The sequence below is a fragment of the Blennius ocellaris genome, assembly GCF_963422515.1.
Source record: "Blennius ocellaris genome assembly, chromosome: 3".
NCBI classification, from domain to species: domain Eukaryota; kingdom Metazoa; phylum Chordata; class Actinopteri; order Blenniiformes; family Blenniidae; genus Blennius; species Blennius ocellaris.
The window spans coordinates 31,482,681-31,505,076 of record NC_137652.1 but is presented as its reverse complement, the minus strand read 5'-3'; the positions used below and the strand labels follow the sequence as shown (position 1 = coordinate 31,505,076).

The window sequence follows — 22,396 nt, the reverse complement described above, 5'->3', positions numbered from 1 at the left end:
TACTAGTCATTAGGGGCAGGTGGGGCTGAGCCCCCCCTGGTGTCATCAGAAAGAACTGCATGCAAACTGTGCTATTGATTCTTTAAGGTTATCTACAATAGTTTCTTGTCTGTGAATAAAACTTCCTCTCACAGTAAATAATTACTGTGTGATGACTGGACTCCCTGGTTGTTGGTCTCCTCTTGCTGCTTCAGCCTTTGTTTCCTCCTGATCCACACTGATGGTTGAATGAGTGTAGCTCGCCCTCGCTCGCCCCTCTCTCACCATGCAGTGTGTAATGTATTAGTGTAGCTCGCCCCTCTCTCACCGTGCAGTGTGTAATGTATTAGTGTAGCTCGCCCCTCTCTCACCATGCAGTGTGTATTGTATTAGTGTAGCTCGCCCCTCTCTCACCATGCAGTGTGTATTGTATTAGTGTAGCTCGCCCCTCTCTCACCATGCAGTGTGTAATGTATTAGTGTAGCTCGCCCCTCTCTCACCATGCAGTGTGTATTGTATTAGTGTAGCTCGCCCCTCTCTCACCATGCAGTGTGTATTGTATTAGTGTAGCTCGCCCCTCTCTCACCATGCAGTGTGTATTGTGTTAAGTGTAGCTCGCCCCTCTCTCACCATGCAGTGTGTATTGTATTAGTGTAGCTCGCCCCTCTCTCACCATGCAGTGTGTAATGTATTAGTGTAGCTCGCCCCTCTCTCACCATGCAGTGTGTATTGTATTAGTGTAGCTCGCCCCTCTCTCACCATGCAGTGTGTATTGTATTAGTGTAGCTCGCCCTTCTCTCACCATGCAGTGTGTATTGTGTTAGTGTAGCTCGCCCCTCTCTCACCATGCAGTGTGTATTGTATTAGTGTAGCTCGCCCCTCTCTCACCATGCAGTGTGTATTGTATTAGTGTAGCTCGCCCCTCTCTCACCATGCAGTGTGTAATGTATTAGTGGAGCTCGCCCCTCTCTCACCATGCAGTGTGTATTGTATTAGTGTAGCTCGCCCCTCTCTCACCATGCAGTGTGTATTGTATTAGTGTAGCTCGCCCCTCTCTCACCATGCAGTGTGTATTGTGTTAGTGTAGCTCGCCCCTCTCTCACCATGCAGTGTGTATTGTATTAGTGTAGCTCGCCCCTCTCTCACCATGCAGTGTGTAATGTATTAGTGTAGCTCGCCCCTCTCTCACCATGCAGTGTGTATTGTATTAGTGTAGCTCGCCCCTCTCTCACCATGCAGTGTGTATTGTATTAGTGTAGCTCGCCCTTCTCTCACCATGCAGTGTGTATTGTATTAGTGTAGCTCACCCCTCTCTCACCATGCAGTGTGTATTGTATTAGTGTAGCTCGCCCCTCTCTCACCATGCAGTGTGTATTGTATTAGTGTAGCTCGCCCCTCTCTCACCATGCAGTGTGTATTGTATTAGTGTAGCTCGCCCCTCTCTCACCATGCAGTGTGTATTGTATTAGTGTAGCTCGCCCCTCTCTCACCATGCAGTGTGTAATGTATTAGTGGAGCTCGCCCCTCTCTCACCATGCAGTGTGTATTGTATTAGTGTAGCTCGCCCCTCTCTCACCATGCAGTGTGTATTGTATTAGTGTAGCTCGCCCCTCTCTCACCATGCAGTGTGTATTGTGTTAATGTAGCTCGCCCCTCTCTCACCATGCAGTGTGTAATGTATTAGTGTAGCTCGCCCCTCTCTCACCATGCAGTGTGTATTGTGTTAGTGTAGCTCGCCCCTCTCTCACCATGCAGTGTGTATTGTATTAGTGTAGCTCGCCCCTCTCTCACCATGCAGTGTGTATTGTATTAGTGTAGCTCGCCCCTCTCTCACCATGCAGTGTGTATTGTATTAGTGTAGCTCGCCCCTCTCTCACCATGCAGTGTGTATTGTATTAGTGTAGCTCGCCCCTCTCTCACCATGCAGTGTGTATTGTATTAGTGTAGCTCGCCCCTCTCTCACCATGCAGTGTGTAATGTATTAGTGGAGCTCGCCCCTCTCTCACCATGCAGTGTGTATTGTATTAGTGTAGCTCGCCCCTCTCTCACCATGCAGTGTGTATTGTATTAGTGTAGCTCGCCCCTCTCTCACCATGCAGTGTGTATTGTGTTAGTGTAGCTCGCCCCTCTCTCACCATGCAGTGTGTAATGTATTAGTGTAGCTCGCCCCTCTCTCACCATGCAGTGTGCATTGTGTTAGTGTAGCTCGCCCCTCTCTCACCATGCAGTGTGTATTGTATTAGTGTAGCTCGCCCCTCTCTCACCATGCAGTGTGTATTGTATTAGTGTAGCTCGCCCCTCTCTCACCATGCAGTGTGTATTGTATTAGTGTAGCTCGCCCCTCTCTCACCATGCAGTGTGTATTGTATTAGTGTAGCTCGCCCCTCTCTCACCATGCAGTGTGTATTGTATTAGTGTAGCTCGCCCCTCTCTCACCATGCAGTGTGTAATGTATTAGTGTAGCTCGCCCCTCTCTCACCATGCAGTGTGTATTGTATTAGTGTAGCTCGCCCCTCTCTCACCATGCAGTGTGTATTGTATTAGTGTAGCTCGCCCCTCTCTCACCATGCAGTGTGTAATGTATTAGTGTAGCTCGCCCCTCTCTCACCATGCAGTGTGTATTGTATTAGTGTAGCTCACCCCTCTCTCACCATGCAGTGTGTAATGTATTAGTGTAGCTCGCCCCTCTCTCACCATGCAGTGTGTAATGTATTAGTGTAGCTCGCCCCTCTCTCACCGTGCAGTGTGTAATGTATTAGTGTAGCTCGCCCCTCTCTCACCATGCAGTGTGTATTGTATTAGTGTAGCTCGCCCCTCTCTCACCATGCAGTGTGTATTGTATTAGTGTAGCTCGCCCCTCTCTCACCATGCAGTGTGTAATGTATTAGTGTAGCTCGCCCCTCTCTCACCATGCAGTGTGTATTGTATTAGTGTAGCTCGCCCTGGCTCGCCCCTCTCTCACCATGCAGTGTGTATTGTGTTAGTGTAGCTCGCCCCTCTCTCACCATGCAGTGTGTATTGTATTAGTGTAGCTCGCCCCTCTCTCACCATGCAGTGTGTATTGTATTAGTGTAGCTCGCCCCTCTCTCACCATGCAGTGTGTATTGTGTTAGTGTAGCTCGCCCCTCTCTCACCATGCAGTGTGTATTGTATTAGTGTAGCTCGCCCCTCTCTCACCATGCAGTGTGTATTGTATTAGTGTAGCTCGCCCCTCTCTCACCATGCAGTGTGTATTGTATTAGTGTAGCTCGCCCTGGCTCGCCCCTCTCTCACCATGCAGTGTGTATTGTGTTAGTGTAGCTCGCCCCTCTCTCACCATGCAGTGTGTATTGTATTAGTGTAGCTCGCCCCTCTCTCACCATGCAGTGTGTATTGTATTAGTGTAGCTCGCCCCTCTCTCACCATGCAGTGTGTATTGTATTAGTGTAGCTCGCCCCTCTCTCACCATGCAGTGTGTAATGTATTAGTGGAGCTCGCCCCTCTCTCACCATGCAGTGTGTATTGTATTAGTGTAGCTCGCCCCTCTCTCACCATGCAGTGTGTATTGTATTAGTGTAGCTCGCCCCTCTCTCACCATGCAGTGTGTATTGTGTTAGTGTAGCTCGCCCCTCTCTCACCATGCAGTGTGTAATGTATTAGTGTAGCTCGCCCCTCTCTCACCATGCAGTGTGTATTGTGTTAGTGTAGCTCGCCCCTCTCTCACCATGCAGTGTGTATTGTATTAGTGTAGCTCGCCCCTCTCTCACCATGCAGTGTGTATTGTATTAGTGTAGCTCGCCCCTCTCTCACCATGCAGTGTGTAATGTATTAGTGTAGCTCGCCCCTCTCTCACCATGCAGTGTGTATTGTATTAGTGTAGCTCGCCCCTCTCTCACCATGCAGTGTGTATTGTATTAGTGTAGCTCGCCCCTCTCTCACCATGCAGTGTGTAATGTATTAGTGTAGCTCGCCCCTCTCTCACCATGCAGTGTGTATTGTATTAGTGTAGCTCGCCCTGGCTCGCCCCTCTCTCACCATGCAGTGTGTATTGTGTTAGTGTAGCTCGCCCCTCTCTCACCATGCAGTGTGTATTGTATTAGTGTAGCTCGCCCCTCTCTCACCATGCAGTGTGTATTGTATTAGTGTAGCTCGCCCCTCTCTCACCATGCAGTGTGTATTGTGTTAGTGTAGCTCGCCCCTCTCTCACCATGCAGTGTGTATTGTATTAGTGTAGCTCGCCCCTCTCTCACCATGCAGTGTGTATTGTATTAGTGTAGCTCGCCCCTCTCTCACCATGCAGTGTGTATTGTATTAGTGTAGCTCGCCCTGGCTCGCCCCTCTCTCACCATGCAGTGTGTATTGTGTTAGTGTAGCTCGCCCCTCTCTCACCATGCAGTGTGTATTGTATTAGTGTAGCTCGCCCCTCTCTCACCATGCAGTGTGTATTGTATTAGTGTAGCTCGCCCCTCTCTCACCATGCAGTGTGTATTGTATTAGTGTAGCTCGCCCCTCTCTCACCATGCAGTGTGTATTGTATTAGTGTAGCTCGCCCCTCTCTCACCATGCAGTGTGTAATGTATTAGTGGAGCTCGCCCCTCTCTCACCATGCAGTGTGTATTGTATTAGTGTAGCTCGCCCCTCTCTCACCATGCAGTGTGTATTGTATTAGTGTAGCTCGCCCCTCTCTCACCATGCAGTGTGTATTGTGTTAGTGTAGCTCGCCCCTCTCTCACCATGCAGTGTGTAATGTATTAGTGTAGCTCGCCCCTCTCTCACCATGCAGTGTGTATTGTCTTAGTGTAGCTCGCCCCTCTCTCACCATGCAGTGTGTATTGTGTTAGTGTAGCTCGCCCCTCTCTCACCATGCAGTGTGTATTGTATTAGTGTAGCTCGCCCCTCTCTCACCATGCAGTGTGTATTGTATTAGTGTAGCTCGCCCCTCTCTCACCATGCAGTGTGTATTGTATTAGTGTAGCTCGCCCCTCTCTCACCATGCAGTGTGTAATGTATTAGTGTAGCTCGCCCCTCTCTCACCATGCAGTGTGTATTGTGTTAGTGTAGCTCGCCCCTCTCTCACCATGCAGTGTGTATTGTCTTAGTGTAGCTCGCCCCTCTCTCACCATGCAGTGTGTATTGTGTTAGTGTAGCTCGCCCCTCTCTCACCATGCAGTGTGTATTGTATTAGTGTAGCTCGCCCCTCTCTCACCATGCAGTGTGTATTGTATTAGTGTAGCTCGCCCCTCTCTCACCATGCAGTGTGTATTGTATTAGTGTAGCTCGCCCCTCTCTCACCATGCAGTGTGTAATGTATTAGTGTAGCTCGCCCCTCTCTCACCATGCAGTGTGTATTGTGTTAGTGTAGCTCGCCCCTCTCTCACCATGCAGTGTGTATTGTATTAGTGTAGCTCGCCCCTCTCTCACCATGCAGTGTGTATTGTATTAGTGTAGCTCGCCCCTCTCTCACCATGCAGTGTGTAATGTATTAGTGTAGCTCGCCCCTCTCTCACCATGCAGTGTGTATTGTATTAGTGTAGCTCGCCCCTCTCTCACCATGCAGTGTGTATTGTATTAGTGTAGCTCGCCCCTCTCTCACCATGCAGTGTGTAATGTATTAGTGTAGCTCGCCCCTCTCTCACCATGCAGTGTGTATTGTATTAGTGTAGCTCGCCCTGGCTCGCCCCTCTCTCACCATGCAGTGTGTATTGTGTTAGTGTAGCTCGCCCCTCTCTCACCATGCAGTGTGTATTGTATTAGTGTAGCTCGCCCCTCTCTCACCATGCAGTGTGTATTGTATTAGTGTAGCTCGCCCCTCTCTCACCATGCAGTGTGTATTGTGTTAGTGTAGCTCGCCCCTCTCTCACCATGCAGTGTGTATTGTATTAGTGTAGCTCGCCCCTCTCTCACCATGCAGTGTGTATTGTATTAGTGTAGCTCGCCCCTCTCTCACCATGCAGTGTGTATTGTATTAGTGTAGCTCGCCCTGGCTCGCCCCTCTCTCACCATGCAGTGTGTATTGTGTTAGTGTAGCTCGCCCCTCTCTCACCATGCAGTGTGTATTGTATTAGTGTAGCTCGCCCCTCTCTCACCATGCAGTGTGTATTGTATTAGTGTAGCTCGCCCCTCTCTCACCATGCAGTGTGTATTGTATTAGTGTAGCTCGCCCCTCTCTCACCATGCAGTGTGTATTGTATTAGTGTAGCTCGCCCCTCTCTCTGAACCTTCACCCTGGAAACTGCATGACCTGGTTCAGATCATGTCAAAGCCTTTTTTTAATAGATTTTTTATTTAATGAAATGTTCTTTTTTTGACCAGCTATCTCCAAATCTCAAGACTTTTACTGGATAAGCACCTATATGGTTGTTATGATGTGGTTAAAAGGTGGTGCAGCCACGTCGCTCTGGAATTCAGTACTGTCACTAAACCTGAAATAAAATCTTGCCCCACCAAGTATTTACATATAGAAACGCTGCTGGGCTCAATCATTAAAGAAATTCAAGCTTTAACCAGGTTTAGCAAAACTGCAACAACAACTACACACAAGGAAAGGTAGAACAGAACACCAAAAAGGCCTAATATCTGTGGGGGAACAAAAACCCAAATTTGCAAAATAAAAATAGTTTTTAGCTACAAATTCAACAAAATCATTGAAATAATTTTTTCCCAGCCCTAATTTATGTATCTATTTGAGCATTTTCAACAATTGTATTGCTGTTATTGTTTTAACTCTTTAACTTTCAAGTGGTTCCTGTTGATGTCAGCGTTCAGTTGAAGCCTCAGGGAGCTTCAGGGAGCCTCAGGGAGCTTCACTGAGCTTCACTGAGCTTCACTGAGCTTCAGGGAGCCTCAGGGAGCTTCACTGAGCTTCACTGAGCTTCAGGGAGCCTCAGGGAGCTTCACTGAGCTTCACTGAGCTTCAGGGAGCTTCACTGAGCTTCAGGGAGCCTCAGGGAGCTTCACTGAGCTTCAGGGAGCTTCACTGAGCTTCACTGAGCTTCACTGAGCCTCAGGGAGCTTCACTGAGCTTCAGGGAGCCTCAGGGAGCTTCACTGAGCTTCACTGAGCTTCACTGAGCTTCACTGAGCTTCAGGGAGCCTCAGGGAGCTTCACTGAGCTTCACTGAGCTTCACTGAGCTTCAGGGAGCCTCAGGGAGCTTCACTGAGCTTCACTGAGCTTCAGGGAGCTTCACTGAGCTTCAGGGAGCCTCAGGGAGCTTCACTGAGCTTCAGGGAGCTTCACTGAGCTTCACTGAGCTTCACTGAGCCTCAGGGAGCTTCACTGAGCTTCAGGGAGCTTCACTGAGCTTCAGGGAGCCTCAGGGAGCTTCACTGAGCTTCACTGAGCTTCACTGAGCTTCAGGGAGCCTCAGGGAGCTTCACTGAGCTTCACTGAGCTTCAGGGAGCCTCAGGGAGCTTCACTGAGCTTCACTGAGCTTCACTGAGCTTCAGGGAGCCTCAGGGAGCTTCACTGAGCTTCACTGAGCTTCAGGGAGCTTCACTGAGCTTCAGGGAGCCTCAGGGAGCTTCACTGAGCTTCAGGGAGCTTCACTGAGCTTCACTGAGCTTCACTGAGCCTCAGGGAGCTTCACTGAGCTTCAGGGAGCTTCACTGAGCTTCAGGGAGCCTCAGGGAGCTTCACTGAGCTTCAGGGAGCTTCACTGAGCTTCAGGGAGCCTCAGGGAGCTTCACTGAGCTTCAGGGAGCTTCACTGAGCTTCAGGGAGCTTCAGGGAGCCTCAGGGAGCTTCACTGAGCTTCACTGAGCTTCACTGAGCTTCAGGGAGCCTCAGGGAGCTTCACTGAGCTTCACCCTGAGCCTCAGGGAGCTTCAGGGAGCCTCAGGGAGCTTCACTGAGCCTCAGGGAGCTTCAGGGAGCTTCAGGGAGCTTCACAGAGCTTCACAGAGCTTCACGGAGCTTCACCCTGAGCCTCAGGGAGCTTCACTGAGCCTCAGGGAGCTTCAGGGAGCTTCACAGAGCTTCACTGAGCTTCAGGGAGCCTCAGGGAGCTTCACTGAGCCTCAGGGAGCTTCACTGAGCTTCAGGGAGCTTCACTGAGCTTCACTGAGCTTCACTGAGCCTCAGGGAGCTTCACTGAGCTTCAGGGAGCTTCACTGAGCTTCAGGGAGCTTCACTGAGCTTCACTGAGCTTCAGGGAGCTTCACTGAGCTTCAGGGAGCCTCAGGGAGCTTCACTGAGCTTCACCCTGAGCCTCAGGGAGCTTCACTGAGCTTCACCCTGAGCCTCAGGGAGCTTCAGGGAGCCTCAGGGAGCTTCACTGAGCCTCAGGGAGCTTCAGGGAGCTTCACAGAGCTTCACAGAGCTTCACGGAGCTTCACCCTGAGCCTCAGGGAGCTTCACTGAGCCTCAGGGAGCTTCAGGGAGCTTCACAGAGCTTCACGGAGCTTCATGGAGCTTCACGGAGCTTCAGGGAGCTTCAGGGAGCTTCAGGGAGCTTCACAGAGCCTCACGGAGCTTCAGGGAGCTTCACGGAGCTTCACGGAGCTTCACCCTGAGCCTCAGGGAGCTTCAGGGAGCTTCACGGAGCTTCATGGAGCTTCACGGAGCTTCAGGGAGCTTCACTGAGCTTCAGGGAGCTTCAGGGAGCTTCACAGAGCCTCACGGAGCTTCAGGGAGCTTCACGGAGCTTCACGGAGCTTCAGGGAGCCTCAGGGAGCTTCAGGGAGCTTCACAGAGCTTCAGGGAGCTTCAGGGAGCCTCAGGGAGCTTCAGGCAGCTGCAACAGAGCGGCGGACGTCGACTCCTCAGCCACTGAAGTGAGGGTCCAGAGTTGCAGCTCTTTCTCAGGTTTTACTCACAGAAACCAAACAAAAAGGTTTGTTTATAGGATTGTGTGTATTTGAAAGAGGTAGTGAGAGAACCAGTGTTGAATACAGATGTGTTTCCTTTCTGGTAGTCATTCTATGGAATGGATATAGCGACGACTTAAAAGTGTCTAAATCTCGGTTGTGCTTCAAAAAAAACATTGAAAGGTAAAATAATTAATGGTTTTAATGAAAAATGACTTCTGTTAATTTTTGTTTTGTTTTTCTCTTTTGTATTACTTCTGTTACGTTTAGTTTTTTCTGTTGTTTTTAAATAATAAAAAAAAACAACCTGGGTGACTTTATGGGTTTTCACATTTCACTCCACAAATGAGAAACAAAAAACGTGTGTGAACTTCAACGCACTATGAACTAAATTAACAAAATTCAACTTTTGCACTGAAACTGTAGCCAAAATAAACTGATTAATGAATTAATGAATTCACGTCTTGGGAGGTTTTGCTCATCAGTCAGCTGAGCTGTAAATCCGACTGCTGCAACACAACAGTGGAGCCACGACCCTGTTTGACTGCTCTGCCTTTTCAATATCTGATGAATCCTCTGACATGTGGTCTAAACTTAGTCTGCTCAACTATTCATCACATCATCTATGTTAAGCACTTCACACGGCCCTGTCTGGCTGCAGCTCTCATTTCCATGTCTGCACTTTTTTTTAAGAGACAAACTTTGCCAGCTGAAATGGTTCATAAAAATGTAAATCATTATTTATAATCCTTTGTATGTTTTTTTGTTGGGTTTTTTTGTTGTTTTTTTTACATTAAAAGTAAAAATACAAATGCAGATCAATCATTTTAAAGTTGTGATTGATCCCTAAGAAAGTTGACATTTGTAAACATGAATTTATGCAACAGAACATGTTGAGGATTATCGCCTGCAGGTCCGTCTCACGCTGGACCCTGTGGTTGCCACGTCATAAACCCATCATATCGCAACTGTCCTTCATAATCCTCAAAGCCATAAACTCTCCTGCCATAAACATTATAAGCTGAAATCACTGAAATAAAGAAAAGCGTGAGAATGGGGATGACTGCAGATTTTCAGCAGTAAGACACTGGAGCAGAGTCACGTTTCTGCTCCTCATGCTGGTCTGGACCAAAGTTCCCTGTGACATTTCCAACACTGCATCAACCAGTCCAGACGAAGCTCTGGCCAGAGAGTTATATGGCCGTACCTCCTGCTTGTACTGAACCTCCTCCTCAAAGCTAGTAGAAGGAAGTCATTTTTCTATTTTCATTTTTTAATTATAAAATGCCTTTCACAGATAAAAAAAACAAAAAAACAACTAAGCAATAAAAGCAAAACATAAGAATTTCATAAACTATATAGAAAAAGTGTAAAAGTCATGTAACCAAAAGCTTTTGTTGTAAAGTCGTCATATTAACCCTCAGCCATGTTTGTAAGGAAAGGATGCAGGTATGGTCAGATCTGGTACTTCAGAGGAGGAGGACCCTCACAACCAGGCACGTATGGTTGGCTTCGTCTCACACACACACACACACACACACACACACACACACACACACACACACACACACACACACACACACACACACACACACACACACACACACACACACACACACACACACACACACACACACACACACACACACACACACATACACACACACAGGAGGCTGGAGGAAGTACTGGTCCACTTAAAGCGAGAGAAATGAAAATACTCCTCGCAGGCTGTACTGAGAAATGTTTTCACGTGTGGCAGCCATTTATGCACTATTTCAAACAAGGAACACTTTACGTGTCCCATTCTATGTAGTAATGATGTGTTTTTATTTGTTTGTTTTTTGTCTTTGCGTGTGTGTCGATGTACATGCAAGGTGAAATTTGCATTTGTAAAATTTGTACTTCACAATCAGTATAACTGAAAAGTCAATACAAATATTTGACATAACAGTACTCATATTAAGAAGGAAAGATTTCAACTTATGTAAAACTCCAAATTACACACGCACACTATACACACTGTATCTGCTTGGAAACAACAGCTTTGTCATGGATTTGTCACAGATCAGGATTCAACCTGGATTAAAACCACGATGAAATAAATGTCAAACTTTCTTTCTTAAAAGACATTTATTTTTGAATCGGAAATGGGGAGCCTTAATATTAAACCACGAACGGTTAAACTTGATCGCTTCTCATTTTTCCCATCAGCTGCTCTGACACTCCCACTGCAATGCTGAATCGTCCTCAGTGAGGTTAAAACAAATAACCAGCAAGAAACACCTGTATTTGCCTTTCCATGTGAAAAAGTAATAAAAGTACAGAATAACTCGCCTTACAGGATAATGGTGACGTCTTTGGAGGGAAATACAAATAATTTATTACTCAACTTGAGAAGATCTCCTTCATATTCAGGCATATTCAGAATTTTTCTTTACTTTAATTCAGTTTCACATTCAGAAAGTTATTTCTGAAGTTAACATTTTCAAAACATACACTTTACCTTCTTACTTTCTAATTATATTATGAACTTGAGAAGGACTTGTGAGTCCAATAGTCCATTTCTTTGGCTAAACATGTAAAAAAGCACAAAAACAAACCCACCAGGAACGGGGACGTACATACAGCAGAGTGTTTTCTGTGTGACCAGGAAAACATGACTGGAGGGACTTAATGAACAAAAAAAGTGCATTCAACGTGTATTCAAACTTTCAATGTAATAACATTTCAGCGCTTCTTGTGTTCTTTTTTTCTTTTTCTTCACTCGAGTAAAGCTTCACCATGCAACTCTTATTTTTCACACCTGTGTTTGTGTGTCAGGTGAGTATTTTCCGTCCTCTGCATACCCGAGTTCAGGGTCACGTTCTGACAGTAAAAGCACATTGTGGTTGAGGTTTTAGGCTAAATGTGGTGCAGCAGTAAACACCGTCACCTGACAGGAAGACGACCCGGCGTCTCAGGCAACTGGTCAGTTCCTCAGTAGTTTCACTGTGACGGACTGGCGAGCAATCAGGGGCTGAAAACTCCATTTTCGCCAAATGTCAGCTGTGATTCCCATCGATTGTAAATTAAACATAATCAATTGAGGTAAAACAATTTAAACCAGGACAGGAGTCATAACCACTGTCTTCCCATGTCAGTGCAATATTGTTATGATTGTTCTCATTTTGTAGAAATTGGCCGTCGCTGCTCCTCTGGTGATTGTACACACTCTTAAGTGAACATGCATGCTGACGGAGAGATACGCTTACACCATTCCAGCTGATGACTCAAAGCTATAAATACGAGAGTTGCCCTCTGTCATCTCAATACGCGGCGTCCTTAATAGACTAATATGGACTCCTGGGCGGCTGGCAGCGTGCAGCACACACTTCAGGGCGATCTTGTGATGACAATGGGCAACCAGAGGTCAAATAAACCTCCGTCAGGTGTGGAGGAGAAGAGTTCTAGAAACGGTCTAACAGACTGCAGGCATGCATGACGAAAGAGAAATGTCTCATCGTGTGAATGTAAAAAAGGTCAAAAGGAAATGTTTATTGAACAACGTACAAATAGGAATGGGATGGGATTTGGAACCAAAAGTAGTAAACAACAGTTTCTTTGTGTTTCTTTTATGTAATAAATGGAGTAACAATGAAAACTGTTGCAGGAATGGGATTAGTAAAGTGAATTATTGGGAATAAAAACAGCTTTGTCTGTTACATGCAAATTCATTTTTTTAAAAACCTAACCTATTCATCATTCGACAAATTCATAAACGTGTGATGGAAATAGTCCCAATAATTAACATAGAAGTTGAAAATAGTTTAAAAATAACAAATTGATCAACTGAGCTGAAACTGTTAAATATCATAAAGCAAAAGCTTTGAAAAGCCAGATTATGACACGAGTTGGTTGGTTGATTTATTAAAAACAAATACAGTGTGAGTTTTATATTTTGGTCTGAATGAGTCAGCGCTTCTACACAACACAACATTTCTGTGTTTTGATTCACAGCTTGCAAAAATCCCAGTGGATACTCCTTGTAAACATTTTTGACAACAAAAACCTTGGAAGTGTGGCCCGAGAGTTGAACTCAATTCAATCCTAATGATTCAACTCAATATTTCATTATGCTTTATATGTACCATGAAGGCTGAGCTTCTGTTGTTCCTGTGATTGTAAGAAAAAGCTTCTACCCCTACGGTTTCACGTTAAAAAGCAACACTGCTTTATTTGTAAAATAGCAAATTGTGGGTCAAATTTCAGTGAAAACTAAAAGCAGAACAACTTAAACACGGGTTTTGTTCTGGCTTTTAACACGAGTTAAAGCAGAATGACGCACCGAGCAGGGAATGAGAAGCAAGACATCAATGTCAGCGACAAAGTGGAAAAAGAAAGACAACTTCACATCATGGCCCCATTATTAATCTCTGATCTGTCAAGATTATAATTCCAGGATTACACGTAACACAAGATGTAGTCTGAGGGAATTACCTGGAACTACTGCATTACGCAGCTCCAAAAGGTAAATCCTATTAAAAGGGAAAAAATTAAGATACTAGTGTAGGTTTTTGTCATGTATTCAGAACAAACTTAAAAACATCCAGATGCTTTTTGGGGTTTTAAAGTTTTAAACTGCCCTTACACACACACACACACATGTGAACGTTTGAGGGGAGCTCAAACTCTCCCGCTAGACTCAAAGTCACGTCGCCCTCCCAGATCAGCAGCGGAGTCAAAACAAAACGCCACATGGACCCCATCACTCCCCTCAGCCCGCCGCAGGAAGGAACAAATTAGAGTAAGTTCAGCAGGAAGCCTTGGAGCTGAAACAGAAGCAGACGGCCATAAACCCCCAGACGCAGCGGCCGAGGCCCAGAAGTGAACGAGCGCTCCCCGGGCGTGTGAGAAGAGGAGAAAACAAACCTCACAGAGCTCTGGAGGTCCAGGCTACACCTCCAACGCTCCACGCTGTGACCTCTGGCCGGCAGCTGAGGGCGACGCCCGGGACGCCACCACCAACAGCAACATCACCGCCTCACGCCTGTGACTGACACCGCCTCCCCACGGCTCAGGGGAGGAGACCTGTGTGAGTGTGTGTGAGTGAGTGAGTGTGAGACCATGTGTGTGTGAGACCATGTGTGTGTGTTTCTGTATGTGTGTGTGTGTGTGAGACCGTGTGTGTGTGAGTTTGAGACCGTGTGTGTGTGTGTGTGTGTTTCTGTGTGTGTGTGTGTGAGTGTGTGTGTGTGTGAGTGTGTGTGTGTGTGTGTGTGTGTGTGTGTGTGTGTGTGTGTGTGTGTGTGTGTGTGTGAGACCGTGTGTGTGTGTGTGTGTGTGTGTGTGTGTGTGTGTGTGAGTTTGAGACCGTGTGTGTGTGTGTGTGTGTGTGTGTGTGTGTGTGTGTGTGTGTGTGTGTGAGACCGTGTGTGTGTGAGTTTGAGACCGTGTGTGTGTGTGTGTGTGTGTGTGAGACCGTGTGTGTGTGAGTTTGAGACCGTGTGTGTGTGTGTGTGTTTCTGTGTGTGTGTGTGAGTGTGTGTGTGTGTGTGTGTGTGTGTGTGTGTGTGTGTGTGTGAGACCGTGTGTGTGTGAGTTTGAGACCGTGTGTGTGTGTGTGTGTGTGTGAGACCGTGTGTGTGTGAGTTTGAGACCGTGTGTGTGTGTGTGTGTTTCTGTGTGTGTGTGTGAGTGTGTGTGTGTGTGTGTGTGTGTGTGTGTGTGTGTGTGTGTGTATGTGAGGGTGAGACCGTGTGTGTGTGTGTGTGTGTGTGTGTGTGAGGACCTTTGGGAAATACTTTGCCGTCTTGAATTTGTAACTTCAAGGTGAAACAGCAGGAAAATGTGGGTGTGGCAGGAAACAGTGAAACGTGATTTGTGCCCAGCGGCTCCACCATCATCTTACACGTTAAAACACACAGTCCATCTGCAGAAGCTGCATTAAACGCATTTTCTATTGGCCACGCTGTGAAGAAGAAATATTTCTCAGCGAGTCTGGAACTGAGAGATTTCCATTGTTGTGGGGACAGAAACTCACGGCGCACTGCTGCAGTTGGAACAGATGGAACTGAAACAAACGGTCACACTTGATGATGCACAACTATTAAAACTTATACAGTATAAAAAATGGCCAGAAAAATATTTTGATGAAAACATTTTCACAACTTCCTAGAAAGTATCGGGATATAAAACTGAATCCATGTGATTTTGCTTTTAATTTTTTTAAACGATCATGGCTCTTCAGAGATAAAATGAAAACAAAAATATCGATGAAGCTGTATCTATCTGGGAAAGTTTCCACCATTTAAGTGTTTAAACTGTAAAACAACAATATATCTCATAATAAAAAATGGAATTAAGAAAAGTGAAAAAGTTTCTGATTCAATTCAATTCAATTTTAATTTATTTAAAAGGGACAATGTACAGTTAAAACATAAATGTTGCCATTTGATGCACTATACCAGATTGTAGCTTTAAGCTAATTTGCATCTGTAGTCCCTTGGCAGGTCACAAAAATACAACACAGTAACAAGACAGATTAAACAGTATACAGGGATAAAACAAAAAGAAGTCTAAGGACCAAATTAGTGGTTGCAGAGCTGAGCAGCTTTTAACAGATTTTTTAGGTTAGATTTGAAGACTCTGAGAGAGCTACTGCCCCGTACGGCGTCAGGTAAGGTATTCCACTGGTTTGTGGCTCTTACAGAAAAAGCAGATTGCCCCGCTACAGTGCGGCGAAATGGTATGGTACAATCTCGTATGGAGGATATTCTAGTGGATCTGATGGAATTTGACGAGCGAGCGTGGATAAAAACACATAATGGCTGTGGGGCCAAACCATTAAAAATTTTATAGACCATACACAAATTGGCGAATAACCTAAAATTCTCAAAACTCAAAAACTCATGTTTCTCAAGTATCCTACAATGATGATAACGAATTGGCTTTTTGTCCAGTGTTTTTAAAGTTTGTTTGTATAAAGACTCCAGAGGTCTCAGAGTAGATTCACCAGCCTGCCCCCTGCAGGTGATACAATATGACATGCGGGACAGAATCATGGCGTGCATAAATATCTTGGCTGCATCCAGAGAGAGACCATTTCTGATGTGTTTAAAATTAACTAAATTGTATTTTATGGTTTTAACCATTTTTTTGACATGTTTCTTAAAATTTAAATTTGGATCCAGAAACACGCCAAGATATTTAAATTCAGTAACTATATCAATTCGTTCACCTTTAATGAGAATCTCAACATCAGGGATTTGTACCATGGTTTTAGAAAAAAACATACATTTTGTTTTGTTTACATTTAAACTCAAACATGATTGATCAAGCCAAAGAGTGATTCTCTCCAGTGCAGTTGTTAACTTAGCAGCTGCTAAGTCAGCTGTTTTAGCATGTACATGAACAACAGTGTCATCTGCGTACATCTGCAGATCGACATCAGCACATTGTTCAGCAAGATCATTAATATAAAGACTAAATAATAAAGGACCTAAAACCGATCCTTGTGGGACTCCCATAGTACATGTCCTGTAACTGGACTGTGCATCACAGACTTTAACACATTGCCTCCTGTTTGATAAATATGACGACATCCAAGCCAGAGCTCGAGGCGAAAAATTAAATTTAGAAAGTTTTGATATTAAGACACTGTGGTTTTTTGCTGGTGTTCAGAAATGAGGTCAGTTGTTCAATGACAACCTTTTCAGCAATTTTTGAAAATACTGGCAGTATGCTTATAGGTCGATAGTTACTAGCTTCAAGGCGGTCTCCAGATTTAAAAACAGGTGTGACAATGGCACATTTCCAGTCCTCAGGAAAAAGACTACGTTTAAAAGAGAGATTAATTAGGTGAGTGACAGGACAGGATAAAATATCCTTATGTGACTTAACAAACTTGGTGTCAAAGTGAAAAGCATCTCTAGATTTGGAGCTTTTCAGAGAGCTGATGATTTTTTGTACTTGTGACACATTTGTTTCTACCAGTTGGAAGACCGGGGCTGTTTTATCTAGCGGAGCAACATCCAGTTTTCTTGTTGGAAATGTTTTCCCAAGTTCACATACAGATTCAAGAAAAAAATTATTAAGAGCAGAAGCAACAACACGATTATCTTCAATTAACTCTCCCTGTACTTTTAATATAAGATCTCCTATAGATTTATGGTTTCTCCTTGTGAGATCATCTATATTTTCCCATATCAATTTAATGTTGCCTCTTGCCTCATTTAAAATATTGACATAAAATTGGGATTTAGCTGATCTTAATTCTTGGATAACTTTGTTCCTCAAACCTTTATAAACCAGCATATCAGTTTCTCTTCTAGTTTTAATTGCCTTCCTCAGTGCAGCATCTCTAGTTTTCATCAGCTTCCATAAATTCTCATTGAACCAAGGTCAATTATTTTTGTTTTTAAATTGTGTGTTGACACTCACACTAAATCTCTCTTTCACAGAATTAATTTTGTTAGTGAAAGTGTTACACCCATAGTTCAGATCATCAGAGGATAATACATCATCCCAATTCAAACTATTAATTTCACTTGCAAATTCTTCTTGTGTAGCTTTCGGTATGCACTTGCAGATTTTTGTCTTATTTGCTGTGTTCCTAAATCTATTTTTAGACAGTTTTCTAGCACACAGAGTTAAATTATGGTCGGATAGGCCGCTAATTAAATTATAACTTTTCGTTATTCTTTCTGCTCTGTTAGTAAATATCAAGTCAATTTGTGTACTTGAGCATTTTGCAATCCTAGTTGGGCCTTTTACTAGTTGTTCTAAGTGGAATTTTTCGGTAATCATTTTTAGTTTTTTCCTTTTGGTTTTATCCTCCCAATTCACATTAAAATCACCCATAAGCAATAGTTCTTTGTTGTGATTGCACTCATTCAAGACTTCAGCAAGTTGATCATAAAAAGTGTGATCTGCAGAGGGAGGCCTATAGACACCTATAATGTTAAAAGACATTTGTTTAGACAAAATCATTTTTATCCCAACATATTCCAAAGTGTTACCCGCTTTATAAACCTCGCGCTCACATTTAATGCCTTCTCTTACATAAAAAAGCACCCCCCCTCCCCTTCCATCCATCTGTCTCGTCTAAAACATTGATATCCAGGCACTGTAAATACACTTGAGGGAGTAGACTGCTTCAACCACGTCTCGGTCAGACAAAGAAAGTCCAGATTTGAGTCAGACAGAAGATGAATTAGCTGATTGGTGAATAAAAAATAAGACATTTCTATTAAAAGGCCAAAAGAAGTTTTTCAATGTAACTTCAATGTAACTTTCAAAATAAGAGCTTACTCAGAACTTACTCAGAACTTACTCATAGTTTAAAAACCCCAAAAGCAATACATACAATTTAAAAACATTTACATGCATTTTTGCTCTTGTAAAATGTGTAATTAAGTCTTTAGTGTAACTAGACTTCTATAACAGAATAAGAATAAGATTTCATAGAAAATCAAATATATTTATTTCCCAAAAAACTAACATTATAAACATATCTGTAATTCACAACAATACGAAGCAAAAACACAAAAACACAAAAACTGAACAAACTACAAGTGAAACTATTCTTGCTGATGACGAGAAGTAAAAATATAATAAATAATTTGTACAGCCAAAAAGCAACTAAATAAAATAACAAAGATTTCAGATCAATATCATTGTATCAACTCGTATCAACTATTGATACGATTTGTGTTATTGGTTGTTGTTATTTTTGGAAATAATTCCAATTACTGTTCAACAATGAAAAATCTCAAACTAATTTGGTCTTTAAACAGGAAAAATAAAAATTATTTTTCATGATTAGAATTAAGTTAGACACAATGATTTCAATAAAATGCCCTCAGTGTTGCTCCACAAAGGAATAATGAAATATCAACTAAGATATAATACAATACAATACAATACAATATATTATGATATGATATGATATGATATGATATGATATGATGTAATATAATATAATATAATATAATATAATATAATATAATATAATATAATATAATATAATATAATATAATATAATATAATATAATATAATATAATATGATATATGGAGAAGGGCATGACAGTAAAAACAATATTTACAAAGAAGAATTATAAAATCAGTTGGCCACAGGAAGGAAGGCTCTTCTGTGGTCAGAATATAATCAGAATAAAATATTACTGAACAAAGATCCAAAGAAAATGAAGGGATACATTTCAGTCTTTTTTCATTTTACTTCTTTAAGTTTTCTTTTTTAACTTTTGCATTTCATTGGTGGAAAAACAGACTGAATATATATATATATATATATATGATTTTATTTTTTAAATTTGATTTAATTAATTAATTTATGTTTTATTATTCCAGTACTTCCTATCAAACTCTGAGTAAGAAGTTTGCAGCTGTACGTGAGTACGTGAGTATTGCACCTAAGCTCACAAGTATCCAGCAGCTCCCACCGGCTTCACCCAAACAGATTTATAGTCACTCCATCTGTTATCTTCACACCCAGATGGCATAGACAGAACAAGCCCCTGTTTATCCTGGACACACACACACACACACACACACACACACACACACACACACACACACACACACACACACACACACACACACACACACACACACACACACACACACACACACACACACACACACACACAGAGTTTAATAATAAACAGGGATATCGCTTCAATGATTATTTGTACTATTACTAATATTATCCCTGAGGTCACTTAAAGGACAAAACATAGTGTAAGTTAGCGAACATACAACATGTGCTCCCAGAAGACGATGTGAGGATCACTGATCCCTCAGAGCGTCTGCTACCTGCTATTAATACTGACTTTAAATCAATTCCGCTGTCTGTGCGACCAACATATGTTTACAACTATATCGCCAGTAGCTCTAATGCTACTGGCATTTTGTTTTTCATCATATCAACTGTAGGATCGTCTAAACTCTGCTCTTCTGTAATGAATAATGAATTTTCTGTTCATTTTGGTGTTTCATTCAAGCAGATATTCATCTCATACAGTTGTGCATCTCTACATGCAACATTCAGTTCAGTTGGTATTTTTTAAATCACGTTTATGTCCTTGTTCTCTTTCATCTTCCTAACCTGCATTTGTCGCAATGTTCATGTCTGTTGACGTACGAATTGCCTTCTTAATAAAAAGTCAAACGTGGTGTCAATGTCACTGACCAAACCCTCAAAATAAAAATCCTCTCGTCATTTCATGTGTATCGATTAAAAAGTTTAGACACTTTTAAAGCACAGCAATCGGGGTTGATTACATGTACACGTTTCTTTAAAAACTCATACAACCTTTTGTCAAAACTGAGCTATGCTGTGTAAGTTGGTTTTGTTCAACTGAACACTGTGGTGAGGATTTTATTGTTACAAGATTATAACGATGATGATGATGATGATGATGATGATGATGGTCAGTTGCTCTTATTTTGAGGGTCACCACAGTAGATTGTGACACGACCTTCCATGGGACTCAAAACTCGATCTCCTCTCTTCGGAGTTTTAATATTGAATCACACTGACGAAGAATCGCACACTTCTGGGCTCTTTAAATAACATTATGTTCACGTTCTGCACTCTGATGTTGGACAAAATGAGACAATCAATCACAGACTATTGTCCCTGTGATGTCTGAGTTTGCTATCATGCAGTTTAACAATCAAACAACGCAAACTTCACAGGGATTTTGAATGATCTATGACGGGTTATGACAAATGAAAGAATATTGTGCTGCATTTGATGGTTCAAACTGTGACTCAATGTTTACAAGAGTGCGACAGAGTTGTTGAGTGTAAACTTTGGAGTCTTCTGTTTATGTGAAAATCGTGTTCAGTCTGCATGAATGAAAATAAGAATTCAGGCAGGTTTGGTTCGCATTGTGTAAAAAAACCCAAACCAAACCACAACAAAAAAATCCCTTTAAAAACAAATGACATTTCTTTAAAATACAGCCACGGTTTGTCCCTACAGTCAAGCAATGTTAAATCAGCTAATAAATAAAAATCAACCTAATAAATAATGGAGGCTTGACTTATGGAGAATCTCAACTTTCCTTGACATGAAGTATGAATGATCAATAGATGTGCGGGAGATACCGACACACTGCAGGTGTCTTCAGAAACGCCATGTTCCTAGAAACCACTAGGTGGCACCACATCCTGTCCACAGGAGGTCCAGCAGAGTCTCGAAATCCGCCATGTGGGGGCGCTGGACTCATTTTCATCAGCAGCTTGAGTTCAGTCCGTTACAAAGAGAGTTCATGTTTACATTCTGAAGGCAGTGATTTCCATGATGTGACTCACAATTAAAAAGCACCTTGGTGACAAAGTGCAGCTTCAAGAGAATGCAGGTGCTTCTTCCAGCCGACATTCACATGGAGCGTCGACAGACAGACATGCATACGCTCAAGAAGTGCAGCGTGCATGACTCAAGACACTAATGAAGAGGATCCTATGCAGCCCCCGCTCTTCCTAATAAGGCTTAAACATTTACTGCCATTCCACAGCCTTAATTTAACTTTTCAGCAAATGAGACAGCGGCCTGCAGAGTCGACACATCGCCACCGTCGGGCCTCGAGGCTGGTTTCATGGGGGCGAGGTGTGTGTGAGGAAGCAGGCTCAGCTTGCCCTGCTCCACATTTGGCACCGTTGCAAAGAGGGGGCGGCTCCTGATTTATAGCGTCCGAGCAGTGGGCGAAGTTCCGCGGGGTCTGGCCCCTCTCGACCCTCGCCAGGCCGCTCCGCTCCAGAGACGTCACTTTGATTGATAGCATGTTTCTCTGGTTGATGCTTGTAAAATGGTCCGATTTATGCGAGGGATCAGCTGCACGGTTTTATGAAGCAATAGCAGAAGGTAAACTCAAGTTTGCGAGGTAATCGGAAGCGCGCGGACCCAGCCTTGGCCTATTGCTTTCACATAAACCTTGGTGTGCTCATACCGGACATCGAGTCGTTGAGTCCCGCTCAAGCGACAGTGAGACCGAGTGACATGCATCAAACCCCAAGAGGCTTATCGTGGAGAAACATTTTCCTTGACTTCTCACAAACACATGGTAGCTGGAGGTGATCTGGTTTCAACCGTTAGGACGGTGTAATATGGAATGTTTGGGGGGGGTCACTGAAAACATGGAGGTCAAGAGGAACCTCCTGACTTGACAGCTGCCGAGTTTTTAAGAGCATTCCGACAAATATGCCCCTGAGCAGGAAAACAGCAATCGCTCTTTAAAGTTGTGCCGACAAAGTGGCCGACAAAGAGGACTCAGAGTGACATGTGTGTGAAGTATTCCACAAGAATTAAAATATTATTAGCTGGTTAATATAAGTGGAAAGAAGACGTGGGCCTTACTTGACAGGAATACACATGTGCTCACCACGCACTAAAGTAAACAGGCTTAGGTTTCCCGTGTAAACCATAAATTCTCACACCACGCTTTTTCTGACAGTTCATCAACACTTGCCGCTCTTTTGGAGCCGATCGGGTGTTGTGTGGTCAGGTTTGAGGCGGTCGTGGTGACAAGAGCTCAGAAATGCCCTTTAGTTACCTGGGAACTGCTGACATTGAGTGTCAAAATAGGTGCTGAGAGCCGGGTGCCAGGTGACTGGGGTCCCACTGACAT

The 22,396-nt window shown here is 43.5% G+C and overlaps 1 protein-coding gene across 1 annotated transcript in view; it reads right to left on the bottom strand.

The window, feature by feature from the left end:
• The window catches only part of rbm20 (RNA binding motif protein 20), a 76,733-nt gene that overhangs the window by 24,023 nt on the left and 30,314 nt on the right, over nt 1-22,396 (bottom strand). The gene's annotated exons all lie outside the window — the stretch shown is intronic.